The 19829-nt window shown below is 38.7% G+C and overlaps 1 protein-coding gene and 2 long non-coding RNA genes across 3 annotated transcripts in view; 1 reads left to right on the forward strand and 2 right to left on the reverse strand.

Annotated features, from left to right (window-relative positions):
• The window catches only part of LOC138913206 (uncharacterized), an 84358-nt gene extending 68179 nt beyond the window's left edge, over positions 1-16179 (forward strand). Inside the window, exons 3-4 of the long non-coding RNA XR_011418864.1 lie at positions 15711-15899; positions 16024-16179. This is a non-coding gene — a long non-coding RNA (uncharacterized lncRNA). The remainder of the gene's footprint in view (positions 1-15710; positions 15900-16023) is intronic.
• The window catches only part of LOC108057958 (frizzled-2), a 99279-nt gene that overhangs the window by 50203 nt on the left and 29247 nt on the right, over positions 1-19829 (reverse strand). Inside the window, exon 4 of the mRNA XM_017142429.3 lies at positions 11643-11668. The gene's annotated coding sequence lies outside the window, so the exon portion shown is untranslated. The remainder of the gene's footprint in view (positions 1-11642; positions 11669-19829) is intronic.
• Positions 2426-4249, reverse strand: LOC138913059 (uncharacterized). Its single transcript, XR_011418634.1, has 2 exons — positions 4079-4249; positions 2426-2964 (listed from the first exon to the last, which is right to left on the reverse strand). It is a non-coding gene; the product is annotated as an uncharacterized lncRNA (long non-coding RNA).

Here is a 19829-nt window from a genome sequence, read left to right on the forward strand (position 1 = left end):
CCGGCTCTGATTTCGTCCTGAAATGGTCCTCACAGTCACGCCCTTTCCGTGCTTTAATGACATTTTAAGCACACAAGCACGCACGTATGCAAAAAAAATATTGGAACATTCGGAGGAGGAAATACACCGTAGCATTCTGGTAAACAATGTTTATACATGAAGACTCTTCATTGTAAAGATATATAAGTGACGCTTAAGACTGTTTAAAAACGTACTTTAAGTAAAGCTAACATTTTCTACTACTATTTTGTTAAAATAAAAATACAAGAAATATTCTATTACTTTATAATAACTATATTCTTAATGTTAACTTTTATCTCTGATCTTTTATTAAAACATCTATCTAAAGCATCGCACAAAAATACTTTTTATTTTAGCATTTAAAATCACTTTGGACGGCAGTCCATGTAGTGACGAAGCGCACCAGGAGAGTGTGCGAAGGCGACTACTATTATATAGCCGCAAAATTGAAAATCGGCAGTGATAGTCCGATCGTAATGAGTAATACACCAATCGAAAGGTATTGCAAAAACTTAAAGGATTGCATACCAAGACTTTAAGAAGATCAATTGGCTTGGGAGAGAGAGCGGTAAAAGTGAAAAATTGAAAATTTCGAAATTTGGAGCTGTTGGGGCCGGTGGGGATAAATGCCCCCTCGCAATGTTTTAGTTGTATTCCTCTTGAAAATACCCGTCGAATGAGGGATCATTTGTCAAAATCCGACTCTCCGTTCAAAAGTTATAGCCAAAATAAGATTTTCTTCTTCTTCCCAAAATGAAAATTAATTTCTGTTTGTCAGTTTGTCCACTTGTCCAAAACATGTATTTTAAGTTTTGAAAATTTTATATGACGTTCATCACATCGATATAAAAAACTTTTGTTCTACCACTTTTGGAAAAACTCGCTAGTTTAGCGGGAATACAGCTATAAATAGCTAAAAATCGGAAAGCCGTAACTTCTATACTACTAAAGCTACAGACCTGTGCTGCATCTCGTTTGAAAGGTATTTTTAAATGCTATAAACGCCTTCTATATGCAATTTGTGTAAATGTAATAATTAAAAAAATATGAACAAAAGACAATTTTTTAAAACTTTTTTTTTAGCTTTTTTTTATTTTTTTCAAAAACGGCTCTAACGATTTTCTTTAAAACCTTAAACTGTATAGCCCTTGAGATTCCTTAAATTTTGGTATATAACACATTACTGTAAAAAGTCACGTTTAAAAGTTATTTTTATACGAAAATAGCCACTTTTGCCAGCTCGAACAATTAACGCTCCCTGAGTATTGAATTTTGTGGGAGGGTATCCGAACTGTATTTTAGGGTCATGGAATCAGTAAATTTGCACTTAAGAGTTCCATATAGGAATCTTTTGTTCTACGACTTTTGGAAAAAGCCGCTACTTTAGCGGGAAAATAGCTAAAAATGGCTAAATTTCGTTAGTTTTTAAGTTCTACACTACTAAAGGTACAGACATGTGCTATACCTCGTTTAAAAGGTATTTTGAAATACTTCAACGCCTTTTTAACTTAATTCGTTAAAATACAATAGTTTAAGAATTATGATTTATGACCAATTTAAATTTAAATGTTTATATTAGCACCTATGAGAGCAAAAGTAAACAAACAAAAACTTCTGATATCAAATAAAAAAACCTCTTAACGAGGTAAAAAACTAGTGACGATCGCACCTTCAACGTACAAAAGTTCTGATATCAACTTTTGTGACGAAAAATAATTTTAGATGCGACTAAATAAGTACGCTACCTAAAATTTATTCATTCGGCACGCTAAAACAGAAAAACATTCGTGTAGATATTAAATATTTGCTAAAGCGGGCCGAACGAGTAAATTTTAGGTAGCGTACTTATTTAGTCGCATCTAAAATTATTTTTCGTCACAAAAGTTGATATCAGAACTTTTGTACGTTGAAGGTGCGATCGTCACTAGTTTTTTACCTCGTTAAGAGGTGTTTTTATTTGATAAAAAAAAAGTTTTAAAAAAACTCCTCCGCCACCCCGTAAACTGCCGATTTTATGTTCCATCACTTCGCAATTTATGTGCCCGTATATACGGAAATTGCGAACGCAGATGACAGTTAACGACATCGAGACACCTTAACACCTTGTCGCCCGACGACTGCGTACCAGGGCGGCAAGTACAAGAACAAGAGCAGATGAGCAGCCTTGAGCGAAACAGGATGCCTTCATCTCCTGTTATTGGTATCCTGGCATCCCGGGCCTGTGCTGTTTTATCCTTGACTGCATTTTGGCGGCACTTGCTTTCTGCTTTCCCGCCTGTCCCCCTCCATCCCCCCGCTGACATTTTCCCGGCTTGCCTCTTTGCAAATTACTTTGCAAAAATGAAGAGACAGCCACCTGCAACATGTTTTACTTGGAAAAACCAAGGTAATATTTTTAAAAATATTTTTTAAAATTAAAACACGGCACTTTAATATCCACATAAGTAAAAGAGAATCGCTTCGTATTGAATTTAAATTCCCTGAAATAACTTAAAGTGTCTAAAAAAGAAACTCTGTATATTTTATATTGAAACCACTAGAATACGATTTTCCCTCAGTGCAGAAATGCAAGGCCATTTAGAGGAGGAGGATTGCGAATATGGAGGGTCCTGATGCCAGGACCAAGGACTCGCTGCATATCTATCCACAGCTTCGCAGCCTGTCGTCGAGTGTTTGCCATTGCCCGCTGGCATTAGAGAAATGGCGACGTTTGCCCGGTCGCAGGTCCTAAGTCCCTACTGCAGCTCCTTGATATCCTGCGTGGCAAATCCAGGAGGGGCGGTCTCATTTCTCAGCTGTCTGCTCGCTGTCTGTTTGCTGCCAGGCAAAAAGTCCGCACTCCACAGGCAAAACAGCAACGTAATCACCTTTTGCAATTAATTTAAGTGGATTTAGTGTGCGCCGGGTTTTTGCGTATTTGCCTCGATCCTTCTCGTCCTTTCTCTACGCAGAAAGAAATTTTTGGATAGAAGTTTGTATTTTCTTATTTGAATTTAATTGGACTAAAATTGGGTTTGGATAGTTTCTAATATTTAAGAAATTCTTTTATGTGATAACGTCACAAGTTCATACTTCATTTTACTGTATGTTATACATTTTCGACATTTATTAAAATACTTTAAGTCTCAAAAAGTGGTCCTATTTTAGCAGTGTATATTTCCTTAGTGTTGTGCCTGTGTGGCCATATTATCGCCATGTTGAAAAATGGCTGACTAAAGGTGTTGATGAGCTGTTGTTGTTGCTCAGCTTTTGGCAAATGACTTTGACTCGAAATGGGGAATCCCCTGGATTCCTTCCTACTTTTGCAGCTTCTCCTGTTGCCTGCGTTTTTAGATTAGGCCCTGAACCCTAGGGTTGAGTGTACATATAGATGGCTGTGTGTGTTTGGCTAGCTAAAGTTTGGCAGGTTGCAAGCGTAACGTCTCTAGTAGATTACACTCAAGGAATTTTAATGCACAACAAAAACTATTCCATGGCGGTTTTTCGGATAAAAGCGGTGGGGAATTTTTGGCTAGGGCGAGAGATTAATGTAAGCTGCAATTTATATTTAAAGTATTTCAGAGCAAGCAAAGATGGTGAGGAAACTTATGGAATTTTCGGGGCTGGTAACATTAAAATTTATACTGTTTCTTAGATCTATCCTAAATATTTTAACATTTTAATTTAATTTCTAATTTGTATGGACTTAATAAATTTACTTTAGCTATCTTATACTAGTTATTTTCACTGGAAGCCGACTAAAGCTCTTTGCGACATAAAAAAAATGCAGATCTGTTTACCACCCAAAACACCAAGAAGAACGGCAATCAATCCGTTTATCCCATCGACTCTAATCAATAAAGAAATCTAGCGCTCTTTGAATAGAGAGATTACCAACTTCAACTCGGGAATTTATTTCAAAGTTTATCAGTTTTGTTTATTTACAAAACTCTTGCCCCGCCAGCTTGGCTTGCATTTCCCGGAAAATGCCATAGAAAAACTCAACTCAAGCCGATGCGATGTGACTGAAGTCATCTCAACTATTTGGATCGTGTGCTGTTGCATTTGATTTATTTACTTGGCCCCATCTATGGCTGCTTCTACATATATGTATGTATATCTTCCCGGTCGTTTTTTGTTCGCACTGCCTTTATGTACAGTAAAAATTCACATAGTTTATATTGACTGGAAAATAAATACAAATAAATCCAGACAAATGGTGCGACGGTTGCTCATACGACGCGTTGACTCCTCGAAAACGACTGCAGTTAATTTGTTGAGCTCACGTCGGCGACGAGATATTTTGTTTACTTTAAATGTTTACACTGCATTTTCACAAAACGGGCATCTTTCGTAGAAATTCTCAATTGTAGCATGAAGTTTTCGTGGAAGAGGGGAGATTCTGCCGTTGTAGGTGGATGTGTATGGATGTATCGGAACTATTCGGGCTGGCGTTAATCATTATTTAAATTTTTGATTTGTTCGTGATGTTTTAATGAGCTGCCAGTGGAGGGGAGCTCTTTCTTTTTCCTTTTCTTGTCTTGTTTACTTAACTCGGCCAGCTCATTACGCATGCAGTCACAGATTGCAGCCGGGGCTCTAAATGAAATTAACATAAATTTTTATGAGAGAGAGGCCCATGACGGTTTAACTTTGCCTTATGCTAAACTTCAATAAACAAAAGAAAGGGGGCCGTGGAGTGGTGGACTCCAAGTTAATGAGTCGATTCTCCACCGGCTGCATTTATTGATCTATCCCCGGTATTCCTTGGTCTAAACTGTTGCCACTTGAGCCAGGGCAATTCATCAATTCGTTCGTTTGCTCAGCCAATTCAATGATGCAGACGGTTGAAAAAATAAATTTCCTTTCCCTCCCCTCCATTTCTTCTTTTTTGCAAATCATCATCATCGTCAGGGTTCTTTTGTACAGTCATGAAGTCGTTTGTATCTATCGAAGTTGCATCCCAGCGAAGTCCATGACATGTGAGTTTTGTATCTACAACTTCCACTCCCCACTTTTCTTTTTTGCGATTTGTGGGAGTTGCATTTTTATTGGAGAGTGTCCTAATGGCTAGACTAGTTTTTCCATGTGGCAGCAGCTGCTAAGTTGAGAAATTGAGATGAGAGATTTATGGGCTTCGGCTACTGCAGAAATGTCTGAAATGATTTCGCTTTGGGCGAAAAGGGAAGTCCATTCTATTTGATTCATCCGCTTTCTTTTATCTTTTCTCTGGGAGGAATGCAAATTGGACGTATTTTCTGAGCTTTCCTTTGGATCCTTTTGGTGTGAACTTTCATTTTGAATATATTTTGTTTTTCTTGATTTTATTTTAGAAGTTTTAGATTTTAAATATTTTCCTAAAATTAAGTTCGTAAAATGTAAAATGCTTTGGCTAAACCATTTCATTGAATTCAAAAACGTTTAGCGCCCTTCTCTGCGCTTCTCATAAAACCAATGTGCATGTGCACATACGACCTCCCTCTGCGATTCTCAATAATTCAATGTCAGATGTTCTCGGCTATTAGGACTTTCATCTGCGTTTCCTATGCAACTTGGAGGCTATTTTCTCGGCACTGTCATCGCAGCCAAATCCCCTATTGCCCATTGCACAAACGTTGTCTAATTTGCTCATTTCAATTTCATTAAGTTGGCAGCTCTGTTTGCATATTAGCAGGCCAAACAGACTCCCACCGGGTGGGTGAGCCAAACAGTTAAACAGCTCTCCACTGGGCCATAGCGTCTGCAGACTGCGAGGATGATACTGATGCTGATGCTGATGACTTTGTGGATCCGATGTTGGCCAATAACAACAGCAACACAAAAGGGGCAACACGAAGGGGAGAAGGTAAGCTGCTGGCAATATCAGATATGAGCCCGAGTACCGGGGAATGGGCAAAACACACGAAAGGCTGACTGCATAGTTAACTAAGCAAAGGGACGAGAATGTGCATGTGTGCCTTGGCTGTTAGTCGCTGCCTACAAGTAGGGAATCTGCTAGCCAAGGGCCTGCAGCTCCCCTCGTCCACACATATTTACCAAAAGTGAGGCCCGAGCCCAAACGCAAACACAAACACTGGTCCAAACCAAACGATACCAACCACAACTTGGAGCAACAGAAGCAGAATCGGGAGAATCGAAAGAAGCAGAAGACTGAGGAGCACCAACAGGCAGCAGCCTAAACGCTGTTGATACATTGGCAAAGTTGGCAACCAAATATTGTTGCAGCCAGATACGAAACAAGTCGCAGGATGGCACAGTGGTTCCAACTAGTTTAGAACTAGCTTTCAAAGTTTCTTCGCAATATAAAATATTAATAAACAAAATAAATAAATCAAAACGCGAATTCTTCAGAACAATAGGTATAACAAGGAATGAATATTCGGCAATAAAAAGTTTTACTAACCAATTCTTTAAAATGTATGTAAAACTTATATTGTTTAAATAAGAAAAAAAAATATCATAAAACGCTTTTTAATATATTTTGCACCACTGTTCTGTGATAAGGAGACCACTCAGTGGGCAACTGAGAGGAGACAGAGTGCGGGGCTTTGGGTAATTGGCCAAGGTGCCCGGGTCCAGCTCTCGGCAGGGTCCCAGTTCGCCAGCTCACTTCCCCGACTGCTGGCAACAATCCACATCCACTGCAGTTGCCACCTGGAGCTGAACCATGGGACTTGGAGGCCAGTCCCAGTCCGAGTCTCTCTATCGCTGCCTCTGCATCTCGAGACGAGTTTGCCAAGCAATAATTTTATTTTTAGTCGTCGCATCCTCGGCTCCGCGCTGTTTTGGCTCGGTCCCTGCAATATCCATCCTGCGTTGCCCCCCTGTACTTATAACGACTTGCCGCTTGTGTTATTATCTCTGGGCATAAATTTAATGGCCAATATTCACAGCTCCACCCACTGTTGAAAATGTTTTCCTTTTGCCAGAGAGCGAAGAAAAAATGAAATTATTTGCGGGCAATGGGCAACGGGATGGAATGGATGGAATCCGGGCAGCTGGGGTTAGGGCCTATAAATTATGATTTAGTTATGGCTTTTGGGTGTATGGGAAGTAACCCAGGCAAATTGATTTGAAGAGGCTACCCGAAGGTTGTGAAACGGACATTTGTCACAGTTGTTGATGGATGGACGGCATCGCTTGGCGCCTTTTTGTATCTGCGAGATACAAATCATGCAGATACTTTTTCTGCCACACTTTGCTCTTGCGAAATCAGCAAAATGGCTTTGCCAATACCACATGCCATATTTGGTGCGGGAAGTGCCCAGGCCCCGGAGCAAGAAACAAGTTTCCATCGCCAACAGCCGAGCTGTTTTGAGCCATTTGACTCGCTCTGGTGTCAACCTAAGCAGTTTTTCTGTCTCTGTTTCGGTTTCGCTCATTTGTTTATGCCCGTTCATATTCAGATTTCAAAGCTATTGACAGTCGAAATAGCTTACAAGTGGCACACGCAAAGTTTTTGTGGCAGCCTCTTCGCCCGCGGATTTCTTCTGCCCATTGTATCTATGAAGTTGTTAAAATCCGCGACAAGTGCCACTTGAACTTGACGTTTTGGAGAAAGACAGAGAGAGACTGAGAGTTCAGGGGATAGAGACGGGGAGAGTGTGGCAGTCTCAAGAGACAACGATACATTGTTGAAGTTGATGGCTTGAAGATTTATGCCACTCGAGAGCGCCAGCGACAACTTAAAAAAGTTACAACTTTATGGGGAAGCACCTAAATGCAAAAAAACTTGTTAACTTTGTGAAAATCTTAAATTTCAGTTGTTAAGTAGGTATAAAAAAATTAGGAAAACAATAAATGCATTTCTTAAACGCTTTATAATTATAGTCTCAAAAAACTTTGTTAAATGCTATAACATGTTTAAAAAATTCCCAAGAATATTACGTATACCTAAAATGAAAAATAAATAACCTATTTTACTTGTTTCGAAAATCAACAATAAAATAACAATTAAACTTTAAGCAAATTTATGATTACAAGTATCAATCCATAAGTATTATTTCCAATCTTTACCGTATGCTTATGCCTATGGCAACTTTTCGTGGGGCGCTCGCCTTGAGCTCAAAAAAATTGCCAACTGGCTATAAAAATGTTCCATACCGAACTTCAAATACTACGAAAAAGAGAGGAGCCAACAAGAGTGGAAAAACCCGAGAGAGGAGGAAACTTTGAGAGGCCAGAAGGACACCAACACGTGGCCATAAACTGGCGACAGGCAAAAACAATTTAGCTTATAGATTGGAAGAAAGAAGTGCGGGGGATCGTTGTCATATTTTATGCCCAAATAGTTAAACGAATGCACAAACACTCATAAAAACCAGCTGGAAAATTGCTTGTAAAACATTTTTGTGTGTGACATTGAGAAGGTGGTGGGATAGGGGGGCACGCATTTACAGCAAATCTCCGGGGCTCCTCCACACATTCCCATAAATCACAAAAAAGTATTTCCCATTTTTCCTCTCTTTTATATATATTTTTTTGCCGGCTACATTAATGCGCCTACACACATCTGTGCCTGTTGGGTTAAAGGGGGAGGTGTTTTTGGGGATATTTGGTATGTGGATGACGGCCTATTTGCGCCTCGTCGCTAGCGGGAAAATCCGGCACCAGAAGCCGAACAAAAATCTGGAGCTAAAGCGACTCTTTGCATGGCTCCTGCCAGTCGGTTACTTCGTTTTCCAGCTATTTATGATTTGCGCGCGACAATTTTTTGCGCTTAACTGAATACCCTGGGACAACTGGGGTATATTGGGTTGAATAGAATATTGATTAAATCATCCCATTTATAGAATTGTAATACTAAATTAAAATATTTAAATATACCAATTAAATGTCCAATTAAATTTGTACAGTTTGTTTATCTTATTTTATTATTAAAATTTATTTTAAGTCTTTGGAAAATGTATAAGTAGAACAAACCAAATAAACAAAAAAGCTTAAATAAATCTGGTAGGTGGAAAAAAAAGCATTTTTTATCTTTTATTATTTAGGGAATTACTAAAACTAATTACGGGACCTATCATTGTTTAAGAGTAAATACTCAAAAAAATCTAAATCTTCAAAAAAGTATATAAATACTAGGTACATCCTGCTTCCCGTTAGAACTTTTCACCACATTTATTTGATTGTTTTTTCTTATTTGCTTATTTTATTTTATTTGCATGCTGATTTTCCCGTCCGCAGTTTGGCAGTGCAATGTTGTTTACTTAGCGGATGCTGATTCGGTGGCCAAGAGGATTTTTTTTGGGAAGCCAAGGGGCAGGCAGAGCGTAGAAGCCAACCCGTTGCAGACTCACGAATGTTGTACAAATGTGTGACATTTTTGTGCGGTGGCATGGAAGCGATTCGGGAGGGGGATTGGGGGTTTTTGGGGACCATATAGCAGGGGGTTTGGGGAGATGCCATGTGTGCGTATCCCCCTTTCGCCAACGACTCTGGTCCGCGCTCTGTCTGTTTGCTCTCTGCACACGCGTTTGGAATTGATTTTTATGCTGTGATTATATTTTCGAAAAGGTTGACGATGAGCCTGGGCCTATATAGGGGGTGAATAAGTAGTATGTGGAGCAGCCTCCATCGCCACTCTCCCAGCCTGTTTGTTCAGCAACAATGAAGTGTCGCCCCCGAGTCGAGAACACGCTTGAAAAAATATAAATTAAATTATGCGTTCATGTTGTTTTAATGGGCCTCTCCGTAAAGTCGGGGCATTTTTTGTAAGGGGTCTGGCGGGGGTGGACAGATGCTGATAGTCAGTTGGAGGCTGCCCTCGACGTTTTTTATGCGCCTTGTTTAACGATCGGAAGTTATATTCATAAAAATATGTCAATGAATTGTGAATTATTTATGGGAGATAGCCCCGGAAAAATGTCAACCAGATAAATAAATTACGAGAATGAAAGGGGTAGATTTTAAATCAAATATCGACTGCCCAGTTTTATTTTTTAAAATGTTTACGAAATAAAATTTTGAAAAATAATTAATATACCTATGTTTTTTAAAAAAAAGTCGAACGTGATTATAATTTTTGTACACACAACTTGGAATAGGTCAAATATTTCATCTAGGCGTCTTACAATCTGGCAATATACTCTTTTAATAGTTTTATTCCATAATAAATGTAAAATAAGTGACAAGTTAAATTTTGCCACCTGATATTACTGACAATAATGATAAATTACTTACTTACAACTCGATAACAGGGTATCCATAATTAAATGACGAAAATTGCGATACCAATTTCTACATGCGCTATATTAAACCAGAATATCTGGTAAAAAAATCACCACGAGAGTTGAGAGGCTGCATGCATAAATTGGATTTTCTTGCATGGCCCCCGAGGCCTTGTGCTCAATTTAGTTAGAAAAATGAGCAGAAAAAAATAGTTATAAAAATTGAAACTGAAACTTAATTGCAATTAAAGTTGAGTGCTGAAGGAAAGGCGCAAAGCGAGTGAGCGAACGCAATGCGAGCGAAATGAACACCTTCAATTAAATTGAGTTTTGCGTTAGCCACCGACCTACTTTTCAGCACACAAAACACACCTAGTCTCAAAACCGGAGGCCCGGGGACCCGGACAACACCCGGAGAGCCGACGAGCCGGTTCCGGGCCGGACGTCACTCTGCACTCGGCCAACAAAGTGTTGGCCAAAGGCTTGAATTTCAAACGACAATTAGAAAATTTGCAAATTACATGGACATAGATAAGCTCTGGGAAAAATAAAAAGAAAAACAAAGGTGAAGAGCGGGAATTTTAATAAAAAGGAAAATACAGAAAGCGAGAGGAGGGGCCAGCAAGCAACCAACGGCCAGCAACCAACTTAAAAGTGGCCCAGTCAGGTGGGTTTTTGGCCAGAGAGATATTATGGACCCTCCTCTCGTTTCAGCGGGTGTTAAGTTGGTAATTTTATGCCCGAGTTAACTTTTAATTTGTGTAAATGATTTTGTGGATTTTATGCGCATCATTAAAATGAGTAGAAAATGCAGCCAAGAGCCAAGGCGGAGCAGAACGGGATTTGCCCGAGACATCTCCGGATATATATTTTGATGTAAATGTGCGGCCGTAGCGATGCGATAAATGCCCAAGATAGTTGAATGCTTTTCGGGGGATTGACAGATAGACAGTTTAATGCCTCTTGATTTGTGGGTCAGTCCGGCGAGGGAATCACAGCGTCGCAGAGCTATGGTCTCAGTCAAATTAGGCAAATATCTCAATAAACCTCAACGAATGCTTGGCATTTCGAAGAGAAGTTAGGGGAAAACGCATTAAAAGTGTTCGAAGTATGGTTTGAATTGATGCTTAAATAGGGAGATCAAAGGCGGGTGAGCCCCAATAGAATCAATCTTTCTTATAGTTATTTTATAGAAAATACTTTATTAATGTTTTAGTTTTAAATAAATATTTGTCCTTTTTTGAACGGCTTAGTGAAAGGTAAGTATGTTTTTGACCGCTTTCATAAGAAAATGGTTATAGAAAAAAAATTAAAAGGTATCATTTGTTTTAAATAAATAGACTTGATTTTCGATTTTAAAAATAAATAAATAAAATCCCAATATTATTATAAAAGGTTTTTAGGTCTCATTACGATTTAGATTTAGATTTAGATTTTAGATTTAGATTTAGTGCTATTCAGGGGTTTACTTACCAGATGTAAATTTGACGAATAAATACCTGAAATGATAACCAAACCAAAAAGTTCATTAGCAAGACAAACAATTTCTTTAGGATTATAATTATGATAAAAACATAAGCAAAGCATTATGATGCAAGTTATTTCCCGCAGCTCCAGTAACCAAAAATTATTATATAATCAAAATCGTAAATGCTTTATTAATGGCCCGACACGTCCCGCATACGCATACGCCCTGTTGGCCCAGCTGGAAAAGCCATTTGCCCCGCTGCTTTGGTTTTTGGCCCATTCTGAACTCATTTGAATTTAACACTTTTATATGAAACTCCCAAACGTCGCCGGCTCGTAAAAACAACAGCAACGAACGAAAAAAAACTTTTTTGGCGCCGCACATTATTAAAATTTCTTTATGACAAGCGAGTCGGGCCAAAAGCAAGTTTGGCTGAGTGGAGTGGAGTGTAGTGGGATGGAATGGAGGCAAAGTGGAGGAGCTCCTCCAAAGAGCCGGTCCAAAGAGTCATCAACAGCCACAGCAAACGACGACAAAAGGCATAAAAACTGGTAACAAAATATTTGTATTTATACGCGTGTGCCTGTGTGTGTGTGTGGTAACAACAGAAATTTGTTTTGGTCTTTAGTTTTAGCATAAATTAACATAAGATTTATGGCCGGTCCACTTGAAAATGAGACGAAACTAGAGAGGCCGTAAAGTTGCTCTGCGCTTAACAAGTGAATGAAAAAGTTTCGGGTTTTTAGGATGTTTCCGGAGGAGAGAAAAGCCCGGCTTTTCCGCTTTGGTTTGGAATTTAAGGCGTAGTATTCCCACACAGCACGTGTTTTTGGCAACGGCAACACTAAGCAGCAGCAGGAAATAGTGAAAAGGAAAAACTTCCAGATCAACTGGCACTTCTTTTCCAGCCAGTCTGCTCTTATTTAACTTGACAACTTTGCAGCCGTCTGGCCACCTTACTTCTTTCCCCCCACCAATATGGGACTTTTTCTTTCTTGACCATACACAAAACAAGCGCCAATCAAGGAGACATCAAAACCGTAACGAAAAACTCGTTTTTAATTAAAGGCATCTTTATATCGCCTTATTTTTTAATTCGTTCCGTTTTCTTGTGGATATTTTACTTGCCAGATAAAAAAAAACACAATTCGATTTGAGTGCTTAAAATCCCATAAATAAGTGACAGATAAATGCTCCGATCATCGTGCCGATGATTATCTCAAATGATTTGTGCTCGATTTAATTGACTATGGGGGCGAGATGGAAAATTATGAAATGCAATTAACTCATGTCAGATGTCTGAATTTGATATATGAAATTAATGACCTGTTGCCGGGGGTGAGTGAAAAGTAAATGAAGATAAAATAAGATAGTTACGCTACACAGAGAGTAAAATAATAGGTTCCTGAGTAAAAAACATTTTAAAATATGTCAGTTAAATTATAGCTAATTTTTTTAAAGTGTACAGCTGACTTCGGAACTCTGAAAATTCGAAGAGTCTGTCAACCGTTTTCCTTATTAGTGGTAATGCGGTCCCCACACTCCATTTCCAATGCACTCCTAGCCATCAAAGGGTTCCACACACACTCTAGATTATTTCTCGCGGAAGTCACGTAGTCGCCGAACAATTTGAAAATGAGTTTTGTCGGTTTTACACTCACATATTTCTATATTTCTTGTTCTGCACTTCGGTTGCGGTCAATGAAAAGCCGCCGCGCCAAGATTTTCAAGCGTGGCAAGAATTGAGCTGCCAGGAATTGAGGAATTGAGCAATTCGCACGTTTGCCTCACTCGAAACAAAGTAAAACAAGGAGATTGAACAGTACGGAATACAGAAAATAATTCGAGTAGCGTTTCATATTGATGGCGGGGGCCCAGACTTCTGGCTCGTTTCGTTTCCAAGAAATGCCATAAATTCATCAATTATGACGGCTGGCTATGTGGACAACATTGGACATTGCCTGCACATGTAGTGGGGCTTTTGGCCTGGGAAGTGAGGGGGTTTCGAGGGGCTGGGCCTCCTGCTCAGATTGACAGCTGTCAAGCCCAGGAACCATAACCATAGTGGGTTCGGATGGCGCAGCCAGAAATGCACGAACAGCGCTTAAATTAAAAGGGATACTTTTTTAATTAAGGAAGCACGGAGTCTAAAGGTTTGAGCTCGCAGAGGAGTTGAGCTCGCAGATTGTATATACTTAACTTAAATGTAATTAATTAATTTAATTTTTTATATATTATTAATTTTTTTAACATTAAATTAAAATTTATCAATTAAAATTAAAAATGACAGAAATATTTTTGTTCAAGAAATTTGAAATTTAAACGTAAAGTAAAAAGTGTATTATTGATTGAATTTTCGTAATAAAACTGCCCAACGAAAACTACCAAAAATGAATTAAAAATTAATTGCCCAACTTGCAATGAATTATTGCCTTTAGCTTTTAGCTTTCGAAACCCATAAAAATCATTTCCAGTCGCACTTCAAGTGTATCCATCCAAATAAAGATGTTGCAGGATAGATTCCCCATCATAAAACAGTTTTACTAATCCATTTACGAGACTTTTTCTAATTCAATGGCAGCCATTACATGGGCGATCGGCGGAGCAACGAAAGCGGGAAAATGGTCGAGGGGAAAATGCATTTTCCCGTTCACCCACAATTGCCAACACGTGTGCGGCACGAAAACTAAACTGGCGTCATTTAATTAACCCGCCAGTGCACCAAAGGGGTCCCCCTTGCCCCGGTCGAAATTTTTACCCCTGCCGCACACGGCGACCACATGATGATTATGATGGCGATGAGGGTATCACTGTCGCCCTGCCATCTCGTTTTCCAGGGGTTATGCCTGGGCTTAGACCTCGTAAATCGGGAAGTTATTTTTATGCGCTTTTAATAGACTCACGCTTAGAACAGCGCCCCTGCCTCACATCGTATTTCATGTTTATGAATGCATTTTTATTATGATTTCAGCTCTTTTTGTTGCTTTTCCTTTGTATTTGCTGTTTCATTTGGTATAATTTTCATGGCTCTACTTTATGATCGTTAATGTTTACTGGGTAAAAGTTTACGACAATTACAGCGAGTGTGGGTGAGAGAACTAAAAGGGGGACGGGGAGTGGGGGATTGGGCAATTAAACTGGAGAAAGCCAAACAAATCTCGAACAAGTCGTTAATATTGATTCGACCCTGGCAACAACTTAATTCTTGACTGAACATTGAAGAGCAAATTAGAATGGATATCGTTAATATTATAGAGACATTCTCGCAACTAATATTTAATTTTAGGGGCAGTATGGGGTTAAGGGGGCCAGAACACACACACAACCCCGCAACCCAAAAGAAACAAACCGAGGACAAACTCATAAATCTTTGCAAGGGACTCCGACTCCCCCGTCTTGCGAAATCCAAGGAAACATGCCATAAAACACATGAAGAAGTGTGTAAATAACAGAAGGAGCTGCAGGATGAGGAAAACCCGACCCAGAAGCACCGAAGAGGAAGTAGTAGAAATCTAGTGGGGCAAAAACCGTTGGACACCTTTAAGAATCTGTTTTTGCCTCGCGTTTTCCCCCAACCACAAACAATCTCACAAAATTTATGTGCGAGCATTTTTTGTTCGGAATGAAATCAAAAACAGACCTCCTCACAGAGGGTGGGTCATTAATTTATGTAAAGCACAAATTATGATTGGGTAGTGTGGGGCATAGCATTTGGGTGGTGGTCAGGGTTGTGCAGAGAAAAAAGCATAATAACAATGGATCCATATTGCTCTTAGCCTGTATCAGATGAAAAACACATTTTTCAGGTTAATTATCCATTTGAGATTTAGGAACAGTTATGTCGAGCGTGTACCGTAAAGTTGTGATGAAATTTTATTGTATGATAATTACCTATCCCGCTGATCTTAAAATCCAAATCTATTAGTTACATTCTCTTTATATTGTCCACATAAAAGTGTAGTAATTTGTAAATAATAATGATATTAAAGAGTATTTTATATATCAACAGGTACCTTTCATATAAAAAATCAAAATAACTGAATTTATTAAAACGAAAACATTTTTTCTCTCAGCGCACATATTTCATCCCATGGCATCGTTCCAACTAGGCCTAAACCAAGTGAAGCAGTAGCAGTAACAGCAGCTGTAACACGTTGATTATGCAGGCTTCATGATGAAATCCCCGGAATGTGGACGATGATGATGATAATGGTGCTTGGGGTCTCTGCGGTTTCTTTCGGGGTTCTTCGCTCTGGTTAAGGGTAAGTGAAAAGTACCGCAACAAGAGGAAACCGTTGCTGCTTAATGGCGCAAAATGTTCGCAGTTGGTGAGGAAGAACCGAAATGATTTATGACACAAGGAAGTTAATTTATTAATTTTGCCAGGGCCCCGAGAATATATGGAGGGACCCACCGATGGGGAATGAAATGTTTACAAGCTTTCATTTTTCTGCTCTAGGGGTTCAAAACAAGGCGGCATGAAATTAGAAAATGCCTTCCAAAATGACAAAAACCGCTGAACAAGGTCAGATAGATTACAAAAATGAATGAGTAATGTCGAAATTTTAAATTATTAAACCTTAAATTTAATGTATTCATCAATCTTCAAATTAATGATAAAATTGGTTTTCATTACTAGAATAAGAAGCATTCACCGTTCGAAAAACTCAATTGAACCAAACACCTATATCTTTCCGGATCTGAACTATCTTTCATCGTCTCCCCAGGATGCCTTGACGTCACTTCACCATAAACCAAACCTAAAACAAGAGAGAACGCTATAGTCGGGTGCCCCGACTATCAGATACCCGTTACTCAGCTAAAGGATAAAAACTTTGATCCGCCGTAACTTTTTAACGAATGGTCCGATTTAAAAAATTTCTTCTACATTTCGATAGGTATTGATAAACACCTTAAAACTGCATTTTTACTTTTCCGAAATATTGAAATTTGTAAAATCGTATATAAGCGATTGTGGGCGTTAGAGGGGGCGTGGCACCCTTTTGAAACAAACTTGCGCTGCGTAGGAACTCCTAGAATCTGCATGCAAAATGTCAGTCTTCTAGCTTTTATAGTTTCCGAGATCTCAGCGTTCATACAGACGGACAGACGGACAGACAGACGGACAGACGGACAGACGGACATGGCTAGATCGACTCGGCTAGTGATCCTGATCAAGAATATATATAGTTTATAGGGTCGGAAACGCTTCCTTCTACCTGTTACATACTTTTGCACGAATCTAGTATACCCTTTTACTCTACGAGTAACGGGTATAACTATAGAACAATATAAAAAGAAAACTCGATAAAATTAAATTCAGCTCATTAGCAGCGAAACGAAGGAATTGATTGCGATTCGTTTGCCTCGACTTTGATCTTAACGCACTCAACGATTTCGGCCATTTCCCATAAATTTGGGGCTCAGCAAATATCCACGGAAAATATTTTTTAGGCGCTGATGGAGAGCACATAGTTTGAAATATTTTCGCTTTGAATTTTCCACATTTTTAGCTCCTGATTAATTGCACAACCGACAGAAAGAATTCTTCAAATATTTAAAGCATTTCAATCGACAAATGAATGCATAAATAAATCGCTTATTAAATCATTGAAATCGTTGCTGGCGAAGAATTAATGCGTTGACAAACAATTTCATTGGCGGATTGCGAAAAACGCGTGTGATGGAAATGGAAAATGTGTATAAAAAGATGACGAAGGCGAAACGTTGCCGGTCTGTAAATCAAATGATTACAAAGAATACTTTTCCCCACACTCAAATGAAAAAGAGATTTTCTCCGCTGTCTCTCATTTCGTTTTCATTTTTAAATGTTTGAGCAGGCGGCCATTAAGCTGTCAGCAGTTGTTCAGACGGAAATGAGCAAAAGGGAAGAAGATGGCCTAGGTCAGAAAAAGAGGAAAAATGAGGCTGAAACAGAGACAGGAAGTTGGTTGGTGCAGAGTGCGTCGCGTGAAAAACATCTCAACGAAGTGTGTACCACGGAAAATTCGCAGCCGAAGCGAGTTAATTTTGATGGATTTTCCATGCCAGCTTTAAAGGAAGCGGCGGGAAAATCATTGAAAGGCGTGAAACAGTTGTTGACTGGCGAAAAGAATCATTTGCGTTGTGGCATTCACTTAGTATGCATTATTAAGCAATTTTCCCTTTTTTCCGGTTTTATTTTTGCAAGTAATTTAATCTGGAGGGTTGCAATTTGATCAGGGGATGGTAAGGGTTCAGGTATTTGTACTAAAGGGGAAATAAAAAATGTGCTTGCTAATGAAATTTATTTACAAAGCTCTCTTTAAATGTCCAATTGTATGTATACAGTATCGCGATGAAAAAATAAATAAATTTTAAGAGAACTAATTTCTTTAAAAAATCATTTAGATCTCTTTAAATGAACTTTCCAAAACTGTTTTTCATAAATGCCCCTTATAAACCAAATAATCCATAAATATTCCGCTATCCCACTTAAGTGAAACAAAAAGCTTGGCCAACATCTGTTTTTTCCTTTTCAATGGAGCAACTCCGGGAGTGAAACAAACACGATCTAATAAATTCTTTCGTAATAAAAATACATCATCAAATAAATAGTGTTGCCTGACTGCCGTGCTCCATATAACTATTTGGCAAATAAAATAAATTGCCCAGAGCTTTTCCGCTCCTTCTCACTCACATCTCCCCCTATTTTCTCGGCTTATCTCTGGCACCAGCAACGTGAAATGGGGAAAATGGCTGAAAGGTGGGCTAAGGGCCCGAACAACCCTTAAATCACATTTTGCCTAATTTTTCGCTGTCAAAAAACCTCATAAATCTTTCCCAGCCTGGCGATGGCATGAAAATGGAGCAGGATAAAAAAACATACGAGGAAATTGCTTAATGGGGAGACTCCCCCCAGAAACACACCCACAGCTGCCTTTTTTATACACTTCGAGGAAAATTGTCAATCAATTTATAAAGATGTATTTTTGTGAGTAAATCTTTTCCAGCTTTTTGGAAAACCATATAATTAATTATTATTTTTACACGATCAAGTAAATATAAAGGATTTTTAAAAACCATAGTTAATTATGTATTTAAATATTTTTAGCAATTAGATTATTAAATAAAATTGTTTTTATTCTTTTTTTGCTTTTACCAAAATATAAATATAATAACCAGTGAAAACTACATTTTTCTAGTAGATTTTTCAACTTTTTCGTAGTGTATTGGGCTATAGCTTTGTCGCCCTTTTGTTTTACCTTGTGGAGTTCGAGAAGTTGCCCTTGAAAAATTGCCGGCTCGTATGTCAACCCCCAAGGAGAAGGAGAATACGACGAGATTGGGTAAGAAGCAGAAAGTTAGTCAAACTGAAAAAGTCGAACGTGTGTAATTTATTTAAATTTAAGGGCCCCGGCTCAGGAGTCAAGAGTTTTGGAGTGCGTAACACTCGGTTTTTCCTTGTCGTCCCTAGGTACTTCAACCCCTTTTTCGGCCCACTTGAATATTGATTTCTTGCGTAATCTTTGCGGCACGCCCACACCTTCCCCTTCTCCCGCTGATAGTGTCGTTCGCCCCCATTGACGTTTCATATTTATTAATGAGACGCATTTGTGTTTGGAATTTATAATTGGGGGGAGGGACGGAGCTGCTGCTTCTTGTACTTCTGGGGGCTCAAATGTAATTGAGTAATTAACATAAATTATAATACATAATTTGCGCTCGCCTTTTTCCGTAATTGTTGTTAGGTAAATTGGATTACAGCCAAGCGCGCCAAAGTTTTCCCCCGGCTCCCTATCAGCATAAATGAAAATTATTGTTTAGGCCCTATCGTGTGCTACAAATATATGCTCAGAGGAGAATTGAGAATGCGATAAGCAATTTATGTTCAAAGTTTCACCCGCTGAAAAGTTTGCCAAGCATTTTGTTCGTACGTCGCTCAGAGCGAAATCAAACTAAATCGAAATCAGCACAAATTCTTGGAATGATGCTACAATAAAATCGCATCAAAAGTGAGTGGCGACAAGAAGGGAATTTATCGGATTGCCGCCTTTCTTAACCAAAAGTCGAAAGGAAAAGCTAATAACGATGTTCCGCGAATATATGCATTGTAATATATACATTAAACTTAGCAGTATGTGAAATATATTTTATAGGATTTTTGAGAGATATTATATTAGAAATTTTCTGAATTTATATTAATTTTTGAG

The sequence above is a fragment of the Drosophila takahashii genome, chromosome 3L (genome assembly GCF_030179915.1).
Source record: "Drosophila takahashii strain IR98-3 E-12201 chromosome 3L, DtakHiC1v2, whole genome shotgun sequence".
NCBI classification, from domain to species: domain Eukaryota; kingdom Metazoa; phylum Arthropoda; class Insecta; order Diptera; family Drosophilidae; genus Drosophila; species Drosophila takahashii.